Source organism: Panthera leo, chromosome B4 (genome assembly GCF_018350215.1).
Source record: "Panthera leo isolate Ple1 chromosome B4, P.leo_Ple1_pat1.1, whole genome shotgun sequence".
NCBI classification, from domain to species: domain Eukaryota; kingdom Metazoa; phylum Chordata; class Mammalia; order Carnivora; family Felidae; genus Panthera; species Panthera leo.
This window is the reverse complement of record NC_056685.1, coordinates 680,759-698,714: the sequence shown is the minus strand read 5'-3', so window position 1 is coordinate 698,714 and position 17,956 is coordinate 680,759. Positions and strand designations below refer to the sequence as shown.

Below are 17,956 nucleotides of genomic sequence, written 5' to 3'. Positions count from 1 at the left end.
GGAGGGGCCGCTGGGCAGATCGGGTCTCAGTGTTGGCAGGTCACGGTGACCTCTGCGCTCCGGGTGGGAGCCTCCACCGTCCCTTCCGAGGCTTCCCACCCGCCCCCCCGCCCCGGCAGGCCCGCCGGACCGCACTGTCACTGTCGGGGCTCCACGTGCTGGAGACACACATAGTCCCTGGGGCTGAGCGGGCGGTGCCGAGCTCAAGGTGTCTCCAGGGTGCCCCCGAGGGGTCCACGCCCCCCATCAGGGCCCACCTCCTCATGCGGGGCAGAGCCCCGTGGGCACCCACGTTACGGCCGGGTGCTAGCACAATGTCAGAGCCGCCTGGGTAGTTCTCACCTCGCCGGCCAGAGTTGGCGGCCGCCTCCGTTCTGGAGCAGCGACTGTCACACCAGCGGGCCTCCCCCCAGGCTCTGGAGAGGGCCTGCGGGGTGGCCCTGGACGCACGGGGACGCTCCTAGGGAGACGGCCGCTGGGACCCTGGGGACACGTGTCCGGACCCCTCACACCTCACGTTCCACACGCCCCACCCCTGTCCCCGAAGCCCCGGCCGGCCACCGCCGTGGCTGTGAACCCCACGCGGCGCCACCGGCCGGCTCACGCCCTCGAGGTGCTTCCGCGGCTGCCCTGGCCCTCGGGCCACTCCTCGGCCCGCGGCCGGCCCACGTCGGGGAGGCTCATCGCCCCCAGGCGTCACCAGGGCCCCCTCTCCGGCCCCGGGGCCCACCTCCCCCGGATTCACGCGCGAGGCCTACCTGCCGGCTTCTGCTCCGCGTCGCTGGGAGTCGCGTGTGGCTCCAGCCCCGGGCGGCGTTGCTGCCCTTGAGGCCCCGGTCGCCGCCCGAGAGGCCCGCCGTCGATGGCCTGGCCTCGAGGGCGCGGCGCTGGGGCGGCTCGGGGTTCCCCCTTGCCTAACGCTGTCTGCCCGGCGCCGGGACTGTGCAGAGCGTGCTGGGCGGTACGTCCCGCAAACACGCTGAGCGAGGCAGTTCACGTTTTCAGGAGCCGCGCTTTGCCGCCTCGCGAGAAGTGGAGCGGGGCTGGCGGGGCAGAGGCTGGGAGAACCGCGGCTTGAGCGCCGGGGCTGCGGGGGGTGGGGGAGCCCAGCTCACAGGGTGCGGACGGGGGGGGGGGGGCGCCACAGGCCTGCGGGAGGTGAGCGAGCCGTCCTGGAGCCCCTGTGTGGCGACAGCCGGTCTAGGAGGGTCCAGGCCGCAGCGCTGGTGGGGTCTCAGGGTACAGGGTGGCCCCGCTTCCTCCAGGAGGCCGCCAGGCTGACAGCGTGAGAAGCATCGCGAGGGCGAAGGGGTTGGTGGGCTGTGGTGGGCCGGCCCTTCCCCTGCCCCCTCCCTCTTGGATCCCTTCTCCACTGTCTGTGGGCGGCGGTCTTGGGTTCCCTGGCTGTCCGTCCTGCGGTCTGGCAGGGGGGACACACACCCGACCACGAGCCCCGACAGGCTGGGCTGGAGGCCCGCGGCCACAGGGCTGTCCATCCTGATTCTCCCGATGGGACACACGAGCCGGGGCTGCAGCGGCGTCACAGGGGAGGCCTGTCCTCCGCCTCAGTGCCGGCCTGTGTGCGGCGGGGACCGAGGGGGTCCGGGGCTTCTCTCCTCATCCTTGGCCCTTTTTCAGCAAGCCCACCAACGCCCCTGTGGGCCCAGCTGGGTGCTGTCCAGCGGAAATGCAGCGTGAGCCCGCGTGCCATTGTGAGCGTCCTGGTAGCCAGGTAAAAGCATGAAAGGAAACAGGTGCAACTAACTTGGATGCATTTTAGTTCAGGCCGCCCGCTCAGGTCCGCCTTCTTCCCTGCGAGGTGCCAGGGCTTCTTCTCAGAGCTCCAGGCCCACAGCTTGCGGGCACACCGAGGTAGGGGTCCTGGCATCGCTGTCCCCACCTCTGTATTTGGAGACGTCTAAGCTGACTCGCTCACTCTGTGGAACTGAACCAGAGAGAGCCCGTTATGCCAGCAGGAGGGTTTGCTTTGACGCCCCTACTGGCTGGACCCCTGGGCTCCCTGTGGCCTTCATTTCCAAGGGTCCACACTCCTGCCTGTCCTTGTCCCCGTGTAGACTTGGCTTGTTCACAGGCAGATGGAGGCCAGCCAGCCTCCAGGACGGCAGCACGGCGATCAGTGCAGACCTGCATCCTCAGGGCCTCGAGGGTCCTCCCCCTCCCCCGCTGCCCCACCCCTCCCAGTGCCTACCTACTGACTGTTTTTGATTCTCTCTCCCTCTGCCCCTCCCCCCCCAACTCTCTCTCTAAAACAAAAACAAAAACAAAAGATTAAAAATATTCAAACACACAGTTTAAAGCCCAGAAACCCTGGGTTGCACGGCTCCCCCCGCCTCAGGCTCATTCACTTTCAGGGAGAACCACAGACAGTGGGGCCACGTGGGAGCACTGGAGGGAAATACACGTATCATGTCCACCCCGTGAGTCCTGAGACGTGGCATGGGCTGTCATCATACAGCGGCCCCCATTCGCCCGCCAGAGCAACCTGGAGCCTGGGCCCTGGGCAGCTCTCTGCAGCTATAAACACGGAAGTTTAAACTTTTGGGTTTTTTTTTAATGTTTATTTTTGATAGAACACAGTGGGGAGAAGAAGAGGGAAAGGGAGACACAGAATCTGAAGCAGGCTCCTGGGTTCCAGCTGTCAGCACAGAGCCCAATGTGGGGCTCGAACCCACAGACCATGAGATCGTGACCTGAGCTGAAGTCGGTCGCCCAACCGACTGAGCCACCCAGGCTCCCCGAAAGTTTAAACTTTTAAATTAATTGTTAAGTATGTAGAACACATTTCTGTTTTTTTCTACACGTCAGGCAGTGGGTGGGCATGCCCCAACCTGCCAGTCTGGGGCCCCGCCTGCCCGAGGACCACACGTGTTCCCGCTTTCTGAATAGGGTCGTGCAGTGAGGGCGGCGTCCTGGGGTTCTGGCCGGGACCGTCCAATGTCAGCCTCAGCGGAATCAGGAACTCGGGGAAACACAGCTGCAGGAAACGTGGAGGTTTAGGCACGTTGTTCAGCACGGTATCGTCCACAGGAGGTGTGACCCAGCAAACCTGCCTGCGCACACGTGCACGTACACAGCGATACACACGATCATCTAATTCTGAGTCTGAGCGCAGCAAGGTTGACAGGAATCAGCTGGGGTTACTTTGGAGCCGGGCTGCACGAGGGAGCCTCCTGAATCCGTCCAGGTGGGGCCTCCGGGACCTCCTCTCTGGCTGCTCTCCTGACCTGCTGAGCTCAGTCCTGGCCACACCCTTATCCCGCCGTGAGACCCTCACGAGTCCGCGTCCAGTCCTTCTCAGAGCAGGGTCCCCAGGAACTTGTCAAAATGCAGGTTCTCAGGCTTTCCAAGGCCAGCTGGGTAGGGCCTGGGGGTGGGCCCAGTGACCTGTGCCTGCAGCAATCCCACTGAAGGTCAACAGGACAAACGCTCTTCGCCGATGGATCCAAGGGCTAGTCCCTCTTGGCAGCGATTCCGAGCCTCGCTGAGAAGTGCACATCTTCTGAGACCCCCAGGGATCCTGGCTCCCAGGGCCCACGAGAGCCGTGTCTGGTGCCAGATGATGCAGACGCCGTTGCCGGTGAGGAAGGAGCCATCTTGGGGCAAATGTTACTTTCGAGGGCTTCTGACAATGCACCCCGAATGGGCACAGGATGGCCGTGGAGCACTCTCCACGGTGGGCTGGCCTCAGGGCAGCCCAGGCCCCCAAATCCTGGTCTCCCCAGAAGGGAGGGGCCCAGTGAGTCAGCCTGGAGAAGAGAAAGTTGAGGAAAGTGAGGGGAGCTGGCATCATATTTGAGATTGCCGTGTGAGGCACGGGGGCGAGCTCTGTGTTGCAGCGAGAGCCGGTGGTGCTCACGGTAAGAAGGAGCCTGCACCCTGGCTGCAGCCGCCCCCTACTAACTCACGTCTGCGATGCCGTTAGTTTCCTGGAGCCCTTATATTTCTTAAAAAAAATTTTTTTAATGTTTATTTACTTTTGAGAGAGAGACAGAGTGCAAGTGGGGGAGAGGCAGACAGAGAGGGAGACACAGAATCTGAAGCCGGCTCCAGAATCTGAGCTGTCAGCACGGAGCCTGACGCGGGGCGGCTCGAACTCAAGAACTGTGAGATCATGACCTGAGCTGAAGTCGGTAGCTTAAACAACTGAGCCCCCCAGGCGCCCCGCCCTAACATTTCTTAAGGTGGAGCTAAATCATTCTGCGAAGTAACTGACCTAAAACGTTGTATCAGTTAGTGTACAACATAATGATTTGAAATATGTGAAAAAACCACCGCTAAGTTTATTTACCATCCCTCACTGGGCACACGGTGACCATTTGTTTTTGTGATGACAACATTTAAGGTCTATTCTCTTAGCAGCTTTCAAATATACAATACGGTGTTATCACCTGCAGTCACCATGGCGTCCCTAGGACTTATTTCTCTCATAACTGGAAGTTTTGTACCATCTGATGGTCTTCACCCATTTTGCCTACTCCCCGCCCCCGTCTCCTGTAACCACCAATCTGTTCTCAGTATCTATGAGTTTATTTTACTTTATTTTTTTAGATTCCACAGAGAAGTGAGATCATGCAGTATTTGTCTTTGTCTGACTTATTTTGCTTAGCGTAATACCTTCAAGGTCCCCTCCATGTCGTTGCAAATGGCAAGATGTCATTCTTTTTAGGTTTGTATATGTATATACACACTGCATCTTCTTTATCCATTCTTCTGTCAGCGGGCACGTGGGCTGCTTCCATATCTTGGCTACTGTAAATAATAGTGCAGTGAACAGAGGAGTCAGGCATCTTTTTGAGTTACTGTTACTGTTTTCTTCAAATAAATACCCCGTAGTGCAATTGCTGGGTTGTAGGGTAGTTCTATTTTTAATATTCTGAGGAACCTCCACACTGTTTCCCAGAGTGGCTGCACCAGTTTGCATTCCCACCAGCAGGGCAAGAGGGTTCTCCTTTCTCCACATCCTCACCAACACCTGTTGTTTCTTGTGCTGTTGAGTTTAGCCATTCTGACAGGTGTGAAGTGGTACCTCCTTGTGGTTTTGATGTATATGTCCCTCATGATCAGTGATGTTGAGCATCTTTTCATGTGCTTGTTGGCATCTGGATGTCTTCTTTAGAAAATGTGTTTAGTTCCTCTGTCCATGTTTTAATCGAATTTTTGTTTCCTCGCTATTAGGTTTTATAAGTTCTTTACACATTTTGGATGTCAGCCCCTTATTGGACACATGATTTACAAGTATTTTTTCCCCCCATTTTGTAGGTTGATGGTTGATGGTTTCCTCTGCTCGGCGGAAGCTTTTTAGTTTGACGTGGTCCCCTTGTTTATTTTGTTGTCGTTTTTGCTGTTAGTGTCAAATCCAGAAAATCCAAGATAACAATGTCAAGGAGCTTACCGCCTATGTTTTCTTTTAGGAGTTTTATGGTTTCAGGTATTACTTTCAAGTCTTTGATCGATTTCAAGTGAATTTTTGTGTATGGGGGAAGATAGGGGTCTTAGGTTCATTCTTTTCCATGCAGTTGTCCAATTTCCCAGCACCATTTACTGAAGAGACTGACCTTTCCCCCATCATGTGTTCTTGCCTCCTTTGTCGTGAATTCACTGTATATGTGTGAGTTTATTTCTGGGGTCTCTATTCTATTCCATTGATCTATGTGTCTACTTTTATGCCAGTACCATACTATTTTCATTACTGTAGCTTTGTAATACAGATTGAAATTGGGGAATGTGATGCCTCCAGCTTGCTTCTTCTTCCTCAAGATTACTTTGGCTATTTAGGGCCTTAAGTGGTTCCATACAAATTTTAGGACGGTCTGTTTTATTTCTGTGAAGAACGCCCTTTGAATTTTGATAGGGATTGCATCAAATCTGTAGACTGCTTTAGATAATATGGACATTTTAACAATATTAATTCTTTCAATGCATAAATGTGATATAGCTTTTCATTTGTGTCTTCAATTTTTTTTTATCAATGTCTTATCGCTTTTCACGTACAGATATCTCACCTCCTTGGTTAAATTTATTCCTGAGTATCTTATTGTTTTTCATGCAATTGTAAATGACAGTTAATTTTTCTTCCGATTGTTTATCATATCAGTATATGGAAACAACAGATTTGTGTGTATTGATTTTGTAACCTGCAACACCACTGAATTTGTTGATTAGGTCTAACGGTTTTGGGGTGGGCGTCTTCAGGGTATCCTATATAAGTACCATGTCATTTGCAAACAGTGACAGTTTTACTTCTTCCTTTCCAATTTTGATGCCTTGTGTGTTTCATATGGCCTGATTACTGTGGCTAGGACTTCCAGTAGTGCATTGAACAGGAGTGTTGAGACCAGATATCCCGGTCTTATTCCTGATCTTCGAGGAAGAGCTCTCAGCTTTTCACAGCTGAGTGTGACATTAGCTGTGGCTTTCTCATACATGGCCTTTATTATGCTGTGTGTCCCCTCTATTCTCACTTTGTTGAAAATTTTTATCATGCACGGATGTTGAGTTTCATCAAATGCTTTTTCTGCAACATGTATTGAGATGATGATGTGATTTTTAACCTTCATTTAGTTAATGTATCATGTTGATTTGCAGATGTTGAACTATCCGTGCATTCCAGGGATAATCCCACTTGATCATGGTGTGTGATCCTTTGAAAGTGTTGCTCAACTTTGTTTGCTGACCATTTGAGGATTTTTTAAAATCTATGTTCAGAAACCCTGGCCTGTGGGATTCTTTTCTTCTCGCGTCCTTGTCTGGCTTTGGTACGAGGGTAATGCTGGACTCAGAATGGATTTTTAAGTGTTCCCCCCACCCCTTCTTCTATTTTTTGGAAGATTTTGAGAAAGATTGGTGTTAATCCCTCCTTTGATGTTCGGTGGAATTCCCCGGTGAGGCCATCTGGTTCTGGACTTTTGTCTGCTGGAGGTTTTTGATCCCTGAGCCAATCTCCTTACTAGTAACTGGTATTCAGAGCGTCTATTTCCTCATGCGTCAGTCTTCTAAGTGATTTTCAAGTGTGCTGACAGGTTCTAAGCTTATCTGGATTCTCTGAAGCCAGTGGCCTGGACTGCTCCATGGACTTCTGAGTCAGTCCCTCTGGCTGTTATATCGCTGAGGCTGGAAGGAGGTGCAGAGATGGACGCAGTCTCTTCTGGGGGACTGAGCGGGCTGCTGAGGGGTGGGGGGCAGGCAGCCATGTTTGAGCGTCAGCAAAGGAAAGGGGAGCATCCAATGGAGGGGAAGCTCCACCCAATAGGGCCAGCCAGGGTCGCTTCCCCCACAGGGGCTCAGCTCCACTTGGCCCCCAGCACATGTACTCAGCGATTGCCCTGGTCCGGTCCCGGCCTGAGTGACAGTGCCCCCTCCCCGCCCCTCCTCTCAGGACGTCAGCTCCTGCTGGGCCAGGTCAGTCTTCACTCCAAAACAGGAAAGGGGTTTGGCCTCAAGTGGGCGTCTGCACTCTGTCACCAGAGGGCGCCAGAGGGCGGTGGAAAGACTTGAAGGCTGCAGGTTTTGTAGCACGGCCTCCAACGTCCTGGGAACAGAATCATGTCTCAGCTTTATCCTTGTGGGCCCCTGGGCCCCATCAGTCCCTCAGGGCCTTCGTGCCCGGGGCCATGGCCTGCTCAGGCCGCTCTGCTAGTTTGGAAATCAGCTTCCGGGTAATGTGGATCCTGGCCGGGCAGCTATGGGCAGCAGTGGCCTGGACACCGAGGAGGGCTGGCCAGCCTGTGCTCACCAAACACAGCCTGCCCGAAATGCTGGTGGCACGTTTTGTTTTTTGTTTTTTTCAATATATGAAGTTTATTGTCAAATTGGTTTCCATACAACACCCAGTGCTCATCCCAAAAGGTGCCCTCCTCAATACCCATCAGCCACCCTCCCCTCCCTCCCACCCCCCATCAACCCTCAGTTTGTTCTCAGTTTTTAAGAGTCTCTTATGCTTTGGCTCTCTTCCACTCTAACCTCTTTTTTTTTTATTTTCCTTCCCCTCTCCCATGGGTTGGTGGCACGTTTTCGTTTCAATTTCTCCGGTCCTCTTTCCCTGTAACCGGTGAGGGCGGGCTCAGCCACAGATGGCCCCTGCCCCCACAGGGCCTCCTTGGTGTCTTCCTGCGCAGGCCCCGGGGCTCGGTCTCTGGGGTCCCCGACCCTCGGCCCAGTGGGCCCCCAGAGGCCGTGGGTGCTGTTCTGGGCCTGCAGCTCGAGGAGGTAGATGGAGCCACATGTGGGAGTGTCCGTGGTCCAGGAAGAGTGGGGGTGGCCACGCCAGAGGACCCACAGATCAGGGTCAGTCTCTGCGTGAAGGGTGAGGCATGGTGGCAGCAGGGTACCCATCGACCGACCCGGAGAGTCTGGGGACCTGGTAGCCTCCCTTTGTGTCACCTGCGTGTCCCTTTAGTGAACCCGCGGCTGCCAGCACAGCCCTGCCTGCCCCTGGCTCCGTGGACGCCCAGCCACCTGCTCAGTGTTCCCTCCGGGACACAGTTTCTCAAACGTTCCAAATCTCCAAGTCCTTCTCCCTCAACAATTCCTCCACTTTGTGTCTCCCCTCTCTCGTTCTACACAACATCCAGCTTCATCTCTGGCTTCCCTCCTCGATCCCCCCCCCCGCCCCACCCAGGCCACACCCTGGGTGGGGGGCTTCTCTCCAGCTGTCACTTCCCCGGCCCCCCTAGAACACACGCAGAGGTGTGGTTTCCCTGAAGCTCCCAGCCCCACAGGTACCTGCACAGTGCTCGGTGCTCGGTGCTCGGGAGTGCAGCCAGCAGAGCCCACACACTTCTCAGGACCAGAGGTGGGACCTGAGGCGAGGGGCAGGGCCAGGTCCCGGAAGTGAGTGCTGTCACTTGGGACAGTGACTTCTCCCCGCCTCCCCTGTGCCCGGGGGTGGGGGTGGGGGGGAGCTCTGTGTGTGTGTCTTCTCACGAGGACGCGGGTCCCCCCATTGGCTCCCTTAGCCCCGGTTACCTCCACAGACGCTCCCTGCTGCATCATCTCTAGATGTGGCTGTGGGGACCGTATTCACTCAACCGCGGTGGAAATAGGAAGGCGCTGACTGGGTGGAGGGAGACGTAGGGAGGCAGGGTCGGCGGCGGAGGGAAGAGTGTCCAGGAGAAACGGGGAGCCCTGCCGGCTGGCGGGTCCTCTGCTGGGTCCTCTGCGGGGATCTGGACTTTGTCCCGGGGCTGAGTTTCCAGATGCAGCTGGATGTCACTGGCTTACACTTAGGAGGCCACTGCCACTTGGATGGACGGATGGTGAAAGAGGCTGGGAAAAGGGAGGAAGTCAGGAAGGCAGTGTGTGGGGGGCTGGATTTGGTGCAGAGAGGGCATGGGGGCCACCAGGGGAGCTGTGAGCCGCGGGTGGAGAGTGCGGGTCTGCGAAGCATGGGGAAGGGCGGGAGCACACCCGCGCTCGGGACAGGTCCGCTGGGTCCGCAGGAGGACACGAGGTCCCAACAGAGCATGACAGAGCAGGGCCAACGGGAAGTGTCGGTACGGGTCTGTGCACACCCATCTCCACTGCAGATGGCAGGGCCCTTCGGAGCACACACGCGGGGTCACCTTCCAGTGGGTCAGCATGGGGAACACCCCCCTCCTCCAGGTCCTGGGCCAGTCTCCAGGAAGTGGAGCCCTGTGTCCTTTCTTGGGGTGTGGGGGGCATGGGGAACCACCCCCCCGTCCTCCTGATCTGGGGCCAGACCCCCCAGGGGAGCGTAGCCCTGTGTCCCTGGCACGGGGGACCTGGGGAACCACACCTTGGCTCCCTCATCCTGGGCCAGGCTCCAGAGACACGGAAGCTGAGCCTGGACCAGCCCAGGCTGGGTGCAGGTGATGGGCCAGAGGGACGAGTGTGGTGTGAACAGATCCTGCACGGGACAAGAGTCACCGAGCTCACGGAAAAAAAGGCCGGCCTCTTTCTTGCTGTCCAAACTCATTCCTGATGGGACCAACACCCGCAGGACCAGGAGGACTTGGCAAAAGCTGAGTCTGTGGTTAGGATCAGGGATGGACCCTGACCTGTGCGTCTCGCTGAGCACCAGGTGGTACTCTGGGGTCCTCGGAGCCGTGCACATTTCTTGCCTATAAAAATAAAATCAATTGCATTCCGCTTCACTTTTAAAAAGGAAGGATCTGAGAAATGTTATCCAGTCGCACGAACGGAGTTACTCCTCTGCTGGCTCTCACCCTCCTGCCCTCCTTTGTGTGTCCTTGCTGCCTCCAGCCAACCTCACTGACCAGATGTCACCAGGCCCAGAGCCCAGCTCTCCCCACCCGCCCACATCCCCAGCTCCTCCACCGTCTCCATCACAAAGGAAGCCCAGGCATCGAATCTGGTCGAGGCCGAGGGGTCTCGCCCTGCTTCAGGGTCCTCGTCTGTGGGGCAGTATGAGCGTCCGCCCCAAATACCGCCGCGGCTCCTTAACCACTGCAAGCTGCCGCCCGCGCCGTGCCTTCTAGGGTCAGAGCGTGCTCCTCCGTGGCCGAAGCCCCCAGCCCGGGCCCCGCACCTTTCTGCTTCAGTTGTGACACAGCGTCTGCTCCCCCGCCCCCTTGAAAGGAAGCAGGCACGCGCCTCACCGCGACCTTCATCTGAAGGGCCATGTGTCACCCAAGGGCGAACACTGAAAAGCCGGTTCCTGATCCTCCGCGTTCTTTCTTCCCGACTGGACCCGCGGCCTGCCTGAGACCAGGCGCCAGGTATGAGGCCCGTGGGGGTCGGAGGCCACCGCAGGCGACTTGTGTGAGCCTCCGGGTTTGGGCGTGTGTGTTACACAGCACAGCCAGTCCGTCCTGACAGCACACAGAGGCGGTCTCCCCGAGGTGTCTCTGAACTGGAGCCCTCCTGCCCCCTTCGAGGTGATGCTCCTGGCAGGAAGGAGGGAGGGGAGGGCCGGGAAGGACAGCACAGACGTCCATTGTTGTGGGGTGGGGGCGGGGGCAGGACTGCAAGGCTGGTGACGGCTTGGCTCCTGGGAGCCTTCCGGACACCGGGCTCCCGGTGTCCAGACTGGCCAGGTCTGACCGCGCAGGAATGCGGCCAGTGCGTTTGTAGCTCCGGGTTTGTGGCCCCGCAAGACCGCAGAAGCCGGCGGGAAGCAGGCTGCCCCGGGAGTGTGCGCGGCCCCCTGCAGCTGCCCCTCGGCTCCGTGCGCTCCTGCCGTCAGGTGCGGTTCTGGAGGCCACGCCCCCCCAGCCACCGGCTTTCCCGCGCCCACAGCGCCTCGTCCCCACTTACCCGGCTGTAGATGACGTTTGGCAGCTATCGCCGGGTGCTCAGTGGGGCTAGCAGCTGGGTAAATCCCACAGAATGAGGAGAAAAGGGATCAGCAACGAATTATAAAAACAACCTCTTCCGTGAGTTGCTCTTGTTCAACTGTGCGCATCAGCTCTGGGCGGGGAAAACCTCCGAGTTCCGTGAACCGAACCAGCCCCTGCAGTCCCGAAGTGGAAAGGAACACAGTTTGCCCCGTGCAGAGCTTGCGGGCAGAGCGAGGCCGCACATGCGCGCTTCCTGCGGTCCTGCCGGAAACTCTGCGCCGGGAGGAAGGCGCGCGAGCGAGCCCACGCGCGGCCGGAGGGAGCGGCGCACGCGCGAGCGAGCCCACGCGCGGCCCGAGGCAGCGGCGCATGCGCCGCGTGCAGGCGGCGCGGCGTCCACCGCGGCCCGAGAGCCCCGGCCCGGCAACGCGGGCCGCTGGTGATTCGGCCCCTTCGCCCCGCTCCGCTCCGCCCCTGGCTTGGGAGGCGCCGTGTCCCGGTGACGCGCACCCCTGCAGGCGGGGCCCGGCCGGGGTCAGAGGTGCGGCGGCAGGTGCTCCTCGCCCGCCAGCGTTCCTGCACAGACGCGCGTGGCTCCCGCATCTCTAAGCGCCTCTCGGCGTCGAGGACACACTCCGTGATTCCGGGGCCCTGGATCTGCCCCGGGGTGGGGGGGTGGGCGTGGCTGCTGCCCCCTGGGTGGGGGGCAGTTATGCAGGGGAGGGGGGAGGGGCGGAGAGAGCAGCCCCCCCCCCCCCAACCGCTTCCTGCGGAAGCGTCCACACTGGCGTGGAGGCGAGTCCTCCGCCGGCAGCGCCCTCCTGCGGGAGGATCCCGGGCTGCGGAGGCAGCGCTGCCGCTGGAAACGGAATGCGAGGCGCACAAGTAATTTTAAATTTACTACTAGTCACGTTATAAAAGTAAACCAAAGAAGCAGGCTGAGTTAATTTTAATATAGCTTATTTACTCAACACATCCAAAATATTGCCATTTCAAGAGATGATGGATATCAAAGCTTACCGATGGATGCCCCATGTTGCTGCAGACGCACCGGAGGCGCCGGGGCGCAGAGGGGCGGCTGCCGGCCAGGACCGCCCGGCTCCCAGGGGCTCCCCGCGCACCCCTGAGTGGACCACCGGAGCCGAGTCCTTTCCGCCGACACAGGGACAGCGAAGCTCCAGGGTTGAGCACCAGCCCACCTCCTTCGGGAGAAGCCCGAGGGCAGTGGCCGGCTCTGGGGGCACGGGTGTGTTGTCCCGCTCCCGCCCGCCTGGGGAGCCCCGGTGATGCAAGTTCCACTTCTGCTTTGTCACTTAAAAGCGGTGTGACCTTGGGCATGTCACCTAACCTCTCTGAGCCTCTGTTAACTCATGATAAATAGAGGAAGTAAAACCTACCTGCTGGGTGTTTGGAAAGGAAATCATGCATGAAAATGCTAAGACCAGGACCTAGGAGGACCCTGTGTGCGGTGAGAGCAAGGCTCCCTTGCCTCGGTTCTGGGAGCTCAGAACCACGAGGGGCTGACGTGGCCCCCCCCAGGACCACCCAGCCCGGAGCCCGGCCACCCTCTCTGCCCCATGTGCCATTGGGCTCAGCCAGTCCCCAAGGGTCTGTCATCCCCCAGATCCACACAGGGACCAATGCTGAGAGCCCACCAAACACACCCCTTCTTCTCTGAGAATTCCCTGTCCTTCCCACCTCTCCGGCTGTGCCCCAGCGGCCACCTCTGGTTATGTGTCACCTGAGGCAGAGGGACAAAGAGAGGCAGGGAGACAGAAGAAACAGAGAGACCTGGGAAAGGCCGGGCAAGGGTCTGGCCCGGGTTCCGGATGGTCCGTCTTGGTCTAGCCCCTTGTGAGACCTGGCGGTACCCCTACCCTTGCGTTGATGAGATGCTCCTGCGAGCTTACAGAGTCTGCCTAAGTGGCATGAGTGGTTTCCACGTCCCCCGAGAGCCCTGAGACTGGCCCAGCACAGGTATGACAGGCCACAGCCCACGGAAGGGAAGTGAGCCCTCTCGAGACCCCAGCCAGGGACCCACCGCTGCCCCATAGCCGGGGCCCGCAGCCTTGCTCCTGGTAAGACAGGGAGCTGGGCCCCCTGCCTGACTCACAGGGACTCCTGTCCATACCACCCGCCACGCCTGGTGTGAGCCACACCCTGGCTACACTGAGCCCGGTCAGCCCATCCTCCTGTCCAGGCTCTGCACACCCGTCTGCAGCAGAAGGTTTTGGCAAGCCCCGCTGCATCCCCGGCGACTCACCGGGCCTCCCCCCTCCTCTCCTGAATGGGGAAGTGAGGCCCCTGGGCGTCCTGACAAGCGCGCACGGGGCCAGAGGCGAAGGGCGGGTCTGTCGGTGTAAGTCAGGCTGTGGCTGGCAGCCCCTGGGGGGGCCCTGTGGCCTCCCACCTGGTGTGGGCTGGACCTGGCGGCTCTTCTTCCCGAGTAGGAAATAGACGCAGCAGAGAGCGGGGATATCATTTCCAAGATGAGGTCACCAAGGGCCCTCCACGCTGCCTGCGGGGAGGCCTCTGAGAGGCCAGCAGCCCCCGGGTCAGAGCTCCTGGCTGAGCCACGCCCAGACACAGACACCACAGAGGCTGTGCTGTGGAAATGCTGAGTGAAGGGCTGTTTGTTACCCAGCAGGACGTGGCCACTGCGACCATCACCTGCGTTCTTCCCGGTCGAGGTGTGACTTCTGGGGGCACCTGAAGCCCATGCAACCGGATCCTGACCCCGGACTTTGTCCTTGGCAGTAGATGCTCTCTGCCTGCTCGGCCCCAGACACCTCCCACAGCGAAGCAGCTGGCCGGAAAGGGAGGCTGGCACCTGCCACTAGCTGGAGGGGGTGAGAAACAGGCCAGCAAGACACCGAGGATCTCAGGTGGAATGTTCCAGAATGGTCTCCAGGACAGGGGTGCCCACCCAGCCCTGGCGCCCACGCCCACGCCCGTGATGGGGGCCTGGCAGTGACAGGTGGGCTCTGCAAGGGGCTGAGGCTTCCTTCTGTCAGCTTCTCAGAGCAAACCGGGGCATCAGACAGGGTCATGTGGGGCCCAGACCTGGCGCCAGGCACGTCTGCGGGGTTCGCAGCGTGTACTGCAGTTAAACCGGATCGGGGTCACCCTCTGCAGGAAGAGACGCGGAGGCCATCTGCAGTCCCCTCGGCGCTGCCGCTTTTCCCGGGGAGGTGTGTGCTTCTAGGGCCACCTGAGGGAGCCCCGGCTTTTCTCCAGAGATGGTCCCTGGGTCAGCAGCCACCCACTCAGGACCCTCCTCCGCCTGTTCACATGCCGTCGTCCCATGCCTGCCCTGAGGGGGGGGGGGTTCCCGCCTCGGAACCTGTCCACACTTCAGTAACATTTTGGGGGAATAGGGCCTTAGATGGGGGCAGAGCACGTCTCTAAGCCAGGGCATCCCTGGGTCAGTGAAGAACTGCCGTGTGAGACGCAGACAAGCCACCCCCACCAGCTGGCTGCCCAGGATGCAGGGCCTGACCCCCAGGGGTGATCCGGCCTCAGGCTGGATTTTGTTGTTGGGAAGCAATGTGTTTCCTCACCTGGGGTACAGACACCACTCAAAGCAGGCTCAGGCCTAGTTTAGATCTGGGTCCTGTTGCGTGCAGACCCCCCATCACTGACCTGGGTCCTGTCCCCATGTAGACCCCCTAATACTGACCTGGGTCCTGTCCCCGTGCAGATCCCCTAATACTGACCTGGGTCCTGTCCCCATGTAGACCCCCTAATACTGACCTGGGTCCTGTCCCCGTGCAGATCCCCTAATACTGACCTGGGTCCTGTCCCCGTGCAGACCCCCTAATACTGACCTGGGCCCTGTCCCCGTGTAGACCCCCTTTTACTGACCTGGGTCCTGTCCCCATGTAGACCCCCTAATACTGACCTGGGTCCTGTCCCCGTGCAGATCCCCTAATACTGACGTGGGCCCTGTCCCCGTGTAGACCCCCTTTTATTGACCTGGTTCCTGTCCCCATGTAGACCCCCTTTTACTGACTTGGGTCCTGTCCCCGTGCAGACTCCCTAACACTCACCTGGGTCCTGTCCCTGTGCAGACCCCCTAATACTGACCTGGGTCCTGTCCCTATGCAGACCCCCTAATACTGACCTGGGTCCTGTCCCCATGTAGACCCCCTAATACTGACCTGGGTCCTGTCCCCATGCAGATCCCCTAATACTGACCTGGGTCCTGTCCCCATGTAGACCCCCTAATACTGACCTGGGTCCTGTCCCCATGCAGATCCCCTAATACTGACCTGGGTCCTGTCCCCATGTAGACCCCCTAATACTGACCTGGGTCCTGTCCCCATGTAGACCCCCTAATACTGACCTGGGTCCTGTCCCCATGCAGATCCCCTAATACTGACCTGGGTCCTGTCCCCATGTAGACCCCCTAATACTGACCTGGGTCCTGTCCCCGTGCAGGCCCCATTATACTGACCTGGGTCCTGTCCCCATGTAGACCCCCTTTTACTGACTTGGGTCCTGTCCCCATGTAGACACCCTAATACTGACCTGGGTCCTGCCCCCGTGCAGACCCCCCATTACAGACCCAGGTCCTGTCTGGATGAGATGCTCCTTTGCTGACTGGGCTCCAGGTGTGGGGCAGGACCTGACCCTCTCTCAGAGGAGCCTCAGGCTGGCAGGGCCTGCGTGGGCGGCCTCGTCTGTGCATGTGGGCACCTTCCCTTCCTGCTCTGCCTGCTGGGAAATAGTGCTTCTGCAATTTCTATTTCCATAGTGGAACTTCTGATTCACTGGCACCGAGCCCTCAGTGAGGCTCCAAAAACGGCTTTTCGGAGCACTGAGTCAGTGGTTGGGAGGCATTTGGTAGGTTTGTCCCTGCCATGGAGGAAGGAATGACTCACCCTCCCACACAGAGCTGGAAAGGTCCTCTGACCTAACTTGGGAGGCGGAGTCCAGGTCCGAGCTGGTCCTGAGGGGGGGCGACCCTGAGACGGGGACATGTAGGACTGGTGTCCCTGCCTCACAGGAGGGACGGACTCAGGGTACCTGCCCCAGGTAAGAGGCAGGAGCACACCTCTCCCGTCAGTCAGCCAGCCTCCAGGGGCTGGCATGCCTGCCCACCCCTCCCTGCATGGCTACCCCTTGATCTGTGTCACAGAGAGGGCACCACCTTTGACCAAAAGGTCAGGGACACGCTTGGGGTGTCTAGGGTGCCAGTCCCACTCAGCAAGGCCCCGGGCTCTTCCCCGGCCTCAGCCCATGCGCTGGTCAGGTGCCCAACCCAGCTGTAGGGCCCCGGTCCTGCTGCTGGCCTGCCTGCCAGCCGGCCCTGGGGGTGCCGGGGAGCCGAAATCTCTCTCAGGACTTGGGCTGGGGCCTCCCCCTAAGAAGAGCTGGGGTTGACATTTGAGTGTGAGTGGTTTATGTGGGAGATGGTTCTGGAAGAGCCAGTCAGGGAGCCAGGAAGGGGACAGCAGGCCCCAGGAGCTTTGTCCAGTCCCGGACAGTGGTAGGTATTACCCAGGTATTACCCACGACCCCACGTCGGAGCCCCTCCTTGAGTGAGCAGAGGGAGATGCCAGGTGGGAGATAGGACCCAGGTGGCCACACGGTGTCCATCTGTGCCTTTTGGCCATCACAGCAGCCCTCAGGTCAGACAGTCCTTCCTTCCCATTGGGCAACAAGAAGGTGCTTGCTGACCTGAGTCCACACAGCAAGGTGTCTGAGCAGCGCCAGGGGCCGATCCCCGAGAATAAACCGGAGGAAGAGTGTAGGAAACCGCCCACACCACAGGTCCGCATGCCGAGGCGGGGGCCGGCTCTGAAGGGCGTGTGGCTTACGTAGGCTGACAGCCGCCTTCCCCAGTGAGACAGGTTCCGGGCGTCCGGCCTCCCCGGCGGCCCTGGGCGGTGGACGGAGGGGGGCCGAGTACCCCCCTGGCTGCTGGCCAGGCCTGCGCGAGCCTCTGCTGAGGCCCGGATGGTTGCATGCACCGTGACTTAAAAGTAATCCCAGAGGAGGGCCTCCCCTTGCAGGGAGCACTTGGCTGGCTGAGTGCTCTGGGTTCTCGGAGAGCCACTCGGATCTCCTGGCCCCAGACGGGTGGCTGCTGCCGTGGAGCGAAGTTGAAGGCAAAAAGCCGATTCCAGGTGAGGAGCTCTGGCCGAAGATCCGCTCGAATCCAGGGGAGAGCTCCCTGAGATGCACGTTCCTGGGCTATTTCCGGAAGGCCTGGCTCGAGGGCTAAGCGGCCGCCGGGGCACCTGGAGCTGGGAGCGCGGGCCATCCTCTGAGAGGAGGGTACAAAAACACCCTCTATAACACACACACGCTGCTTTAGGAAGGAGCCAAAAATCAGAATCGGGGCTCAATCAGAGGCTTAAAGATGCCCCCCGTGCCCCGGGGCCTGCTCGTGGGGGTCCCCCATGGAGATGCCACCGTAGGCTCTTGAACTATGGGTAGGGGTAGCCCTCAAGCCCCCGGGCCAGCCAGGCAGTCTCCGTCGTGGCCAGCTTCCCCTTTAAAGGCTGGACGGGGAAGCCAGGGCACCAGAAGCGCCTCCCCAAAGCACGTCTGGGCAGAGCAGGTCAGCACCACGTGCCCTGGGCCGGTCTGGCCGTGCTGGCCGCTGGCTCCCAGCCCTCCCGGCTCCACCCGGCCGCCACCCTTTCCGGGGTCCATGGCTGGTCTGGCGT

At 59.4% G+C, this 17,956-nt stretch overlaps 1 long non-coding RNA gene across 3 annotated transcripts; it reads right to left on the bottom strand.

Annotated features, from left to right (window-relative positions):
* Window positions 1–1,371: 1,371 nt before the first annotated feature.
* LOC122223793 lies at window positions 1,372–11,583 on the bottom strand. 3 transcript variants are annotated; one of them, XR_006204479.1, is made up of 4 exons: window positions 11,257–11,583; window positions 9,776–10,100; window positions 8,986–9,285; window positions 1,373–1,945 (listed from the first exon to the last, which is right to left on the bottom strand). It is a non-coding gene; the product is annotated as an uncharacterized LOC122223793 (long non-coding RNA). The 3 variants fall into 3 exon arrangements; XR_006204478.1 differs by lacking the exon at window positions 11,257–11,583 and having other exon boundaries at window positions 1,372–1,945; window positions 9,776–10,261; XR_006204480.1 differs by lacking the exons at window positions 1,373–1,945; window positions 11,257–11,583 and adding an exon at window positions 8,752–8,819 and having other exon boundaries at window positions 9,776–10,261.
* Window positions 11,584–17,956: the final 6,373 nt, after the last annotated feature.